Source organism: Syngnathus typhle, unplaced genomic scaffold (genome assembly GCF_033458585.1).
Source record: "Syngnathus typhle isolate RoL2023-S1 ecotype Sweden unplaced genomic scaffold, RoL_Styp_1.0 HiC_scaffold_125, whole genome shotgun sequence".
Lineage (NCBI taxonomy): Eukaryota > Metazoa > Chordata > Actinopteri > Syngnathiformes > Syngnathidae > Syngnathus > Syngnathus typhle.
Window position 1 is genome coordinate 145670 of NW_026872031.1, and position 4331 is coordinate 150000.

The window sequence follows — 4331 nt, forward strand, 5'->3', positions numbered from 1 at the left end:
GTGTCCGCTTTGCCTGGTTCCCTCGGTCGGCCACAAACGGCGAAAAATCAGCCTCTCCTTCTGGAGCTCGCCTAAGTGCCAACGGCTCTTGCGCCGTAATGTGTCCGCTTTGCCTGGTTCCCTCGGTCGGCCACAAATAGCGAAAAACCAGCCTCTCCTTCTGGAGCTCGCCTAAGTGCCAACGGCTCTTGCGCCGTAATGTGTCCGCTTTGCCTGGTTCCCTCGGTCGGCCACAAACGGCGAAAAATCAGCCTCTCCTTCTGGAGCTCGCCTAAGTGCCAACGGCTCTTGCGCCGTAATGTGTCCGCTTTGCCTGGTTCCCTCGGTCGGCCACAAATAGCGAAAAACCAGCCTCTCCTTCTGGAGCTCGCCTAAGTGCCAACGGCTCTTGCGCCGTAATGTGTCCGCTTTGCCTGGTTCCCTCGGTCGGCCACAAACGGCGAAAAATCAGCCTCTCCTTCTGGAGCTCGCCTAAGTGCCAACGGCTCTTGCGCCGTAATGTGTCCGCTTTGCCTGGTTCCCTCGGTCGGCCACAAATAGCGAAAAACCAGCCTCTCCTTCTGGAGCTCGCCTAAGTGCCAACGGCTCTTGCGCCGTAATGTGTCCGCTTTGCCTGGTTCCCTCGGTCGGCCACAAACGGCGAAAAATCAGCCTCTCCTTCTGGAGCTCGCCTAAGTGCCAACGGCTCTTGCGCCGTAATGTGTCCGCTTTGCCTGGTTCCCTCGGTCGGCCACAAATAGCGAAAAACCAGCCTCTCCTTCTGGAGCTCGCCTAAGTGCCAACGGCTCTTGCGCCGTAATGTGTCCGCTTTGCCTGGTTCCCTCGGTCGGCCACAAACGGCGAAAAATCAGCCTCTCCTTCTGGAGCTCGCCTAAGTGCCAACGGCTCTTGCGCCGTAATGTGTCCGCTTTGCCTGGTTCCCTCGGTCGGCCACAAATAGCGAAAAACCAGCCTCTCCTTCTGGAGCTCGCCTAAGTGCCAACGGCTCTTGCGCCGTAATGTGTCCGCTTTGCCTGGTTCCCTCGGTCGGCCACAAATAGCGAAAAATCAGCCTCTCCTTCTGGAGCTCGCCTAAGTGCCAACGGCTCTTGCGCCGTAATGTGTCCGCTTTGCCTGGTTCCCTCGGTCGGCCACAAATAGCGAAAAACCAGCCTCTCCTTCTGGAGCTCGCGCCAACTTTGTCAAAAAATTTCTAAGTGCCAACGGCTCTTGCGCCGTAAAGTGTCCGCTTTGCCTGGTTCCCTCGGTCGGCCACAAATAGCGAAAAATCAGCCTCTCCTTCTGGAGCTCGTGCCAACTTTGGCGAATATTTTCTAAGTGCCAACGGCTCTTGCGCCGTAATGTGTCCGCTTTGCCTGGTTCCCTCGGTCGGCCACAAATAGCGAAAAATCAGCCTCTCCTTCTGGAGCTCGCCTAAGTGCCAACGGCTCTTGCGCCGTAAAGTGTCCGCTTTGTCTGGTTCCCTCGGTCGGCCACAAACGGCGAAAAATCAGCCTCTCCTTCTGGAGCTCGTGCCAACTTTGGCGAATATTTTCTAAGTGCCAACGGCTCTTGCGCCGTAAAGTGTCCGCTTTGTCTGGTTCCCTCGGTCGGCCACAAATAGCGAAAAATCAGCCTCTCCTTCTGGAGCTCGCGCAAGTGCCAACGGCTCTTGCGCCGTAAAGTGTCCGCTTTGTCTGGTTCCCTCGGTCGGCCACAAATAGCGAAAAATCAGCCTCTCCTTCTGGAGCTCGTGCCAACTTTGGCGAATATTTTCTAAGTGCCAACGGCTCTTGCGCCGTAATGTGTCCGCTTTGTCTGGTTCCCTCGGTCGGCCACAAATAGCGAAAAATCAGCCTCTCCTTCTGGAGCTCGTGCCAACTTTGGCGAATATTTTCTAAGTGCCAACGGCTCTTGCGCCGTAAAGTGTCCGCTTTGCCTGGTTCCCTCGGTCGGCCACAAATAGCGAAAAATCAGCCTCTCCTTCTGGAGCTCGCGCCAACTTTGTCAAAAAATTTCTAAGTGCCAACGGCTCTTGCGCCGTAAAGTGTCCGCTTTGCCTGGTTCCCTCGGTCGGCCACAAATAGCGAAAAATCAGCCTCTCCTTCTGGAGCTCGCGCCAACTTTGTCAAAAAATTTCTAAGTGCCAACGGCTCTTGCGCCGTAAAGTGTCCGCTTTGCCTGGTTCCCTCGGTCGGCCACAAATAGCGAAAAATCAGCCTCTCCTTCTGGAGCTCGCGCCAACTTTGTCGAAAAATTTCTAAGTGCCAACGGCTCTTGCGCCGTAAAGTGTCCGCTTTGTCTGGTTCCCTCGGTCGGCCGCAAATAGCGAAAAATCAGCCTCTCGCCCGTCAGGTACCAGGCGTTGGGGTACCAGGGGTAAGTGCAGTACCAGCTTTGGTCTGTTGGTGCGCCAGAGTACGATGAGTTGGTCCCCCTAGTCACTGTACTCATTACCTTTACCCCCAAATCGCAAAATATAGTCAGAACGAGTGTGGGGAACACAAGTTTTGGCCCCGAGAACCAGGCGGCTGGTGTCTCTAGCGATGTGTTCCCCCCCAAAAAGTGTTCACATGCTCGGACAGCGAACCTAGGAGCTACCGCAAAGCACTCTGGAAGTGCAAGAGCGAAAAATTTTCTAAGTACAAAAACTCTCGAAAATTTTCAAAGTGTCACAGTGCTCGAAAATTTTCAAAGTGCTACATGCTTTCCATCCAAGGAAGGAATAGTGGAGGACCGGCCGCCTCCTTAAACACAAGCCGGCGGAACGACGGGGAGGACCGGCCGCCTCCTTAAACACAGGCCGGTGGAACGTTTGGCAGAATTCTTCTCGTGGAGGACCGGCCGCCTCCTTAAACACAAGCCGGCGGAACGACGGGGAGGACCGGCCGCCTCCTTAAACACAGGCCGGTGGAACGTTTGGCAGAATTCTTCTCGTGGAGGACCGGCCGCCTCCTTAAACACAGGCCGGTGGGAACGGTTGGCAGAATTGCGTGACGGCCGCCTGCTCCCGGCGTCCGCACGTGAACGAACACCCCCTCCCGGGGACGGCCGTCTGCTCCCGACCGCCGTCCTTCACCCCCTCACCTTCCGGACCCCCGTCTGCTCCCGGCGGGCCTCCGAGTACCCCCACCTTCTCCCGAACTGACCGACAGGCAATGAGACCCGCCTTGGTAGGGCCCCCACCGGCCCCGGCTCGCGCCGGCGTTGGGTGGACGGTTCCTCCCCACTTGCGGGTCGCTCTCCACGGAGGACCGGTCGCCTCACTAAACATAGGCCGGGCGAAAATCTGCGAATGTTATACATCCAAGGAGGGAGGACCGGCCGCCTCCTTAAACCACCGGCCGGGCGAAAATATGCGAATGTTATACATCCAAGGAGGGAGGACCGGTCGCCTCACTAAACATAGGCCGGGCGAAAATCTGCGAATGTTATACATCCAAGGAGGGAGGACCGGCCGCCTCCTTAAACCACCGGCCGGGCGAAAATCTGCGAATGTTATACATCCAAGAAAGGAAGGAAGGAGGGAACCGGCCGCCTCCTTAAACACAGGCCGGGCGAAAATCTGCGAATCTTATCCATCCAAGGACGGAGGACCGGCCGCCTCCTTAAACACAGGCCGGTAGGAACGGTTGGCAGAATCGCGTGACGGCCGCCTGCTCCCGGCGTCCGCACGTGAACGAACACCCCCTCCCGGGGACGGCCGTCTGCTCCCGGCCGCCGTCCTTCACCCCCCTCAGCTTCCGGACCCCCGTCTGCTCCCGGCGGGCCTCCGAGTACCCTCCCCTTCTCCCGAACTGACCGACTGGCACTCATGACCCGCCTTGGTAGGGCCCCCACCGGCCCCGGCTCGCGCCGGCGTTGGGTGGACGGTTCCTCCCCACTTGCGGGTCGCACTCTAGCGCCTCGGCCGCCGCGAGAGCGTGCGCTACGCGCCGCCCCCGCAGGCCTTGGCGCGACCGAACGGCAGCGAGACCGAGACGCCCCGAATCACCCACCTAGAGGAAATCAACGGAGGCCGAGCGCGCGATCCGATTGCGGCACGCCGCGTGGGTGTCCGCCGGCCGCGCCGGTCTACCGCGAATGCTGTTTCTCAAACCCTTGCCTAACCAGACGGCACCGCGGGATGTGTTGTCGCAACTCTGCTCGACTATCCGAATAGCCTTTCCCGACTACCGCGTTGCGGGAGGCGTCTTTCGTGCCGCCGGTGGCGTATGACCTTCCGCGAGAGGCGTGCGGGCTCGGGGGGGCCGCAACGACCGAGTCTGACTCGGACGGGGCGCAGCTTCCCTCCCGGTCACAGCAATAAGCGCCGAACGCAGCGTTGGTCACCAGCCACCCCGGCGGGTTCG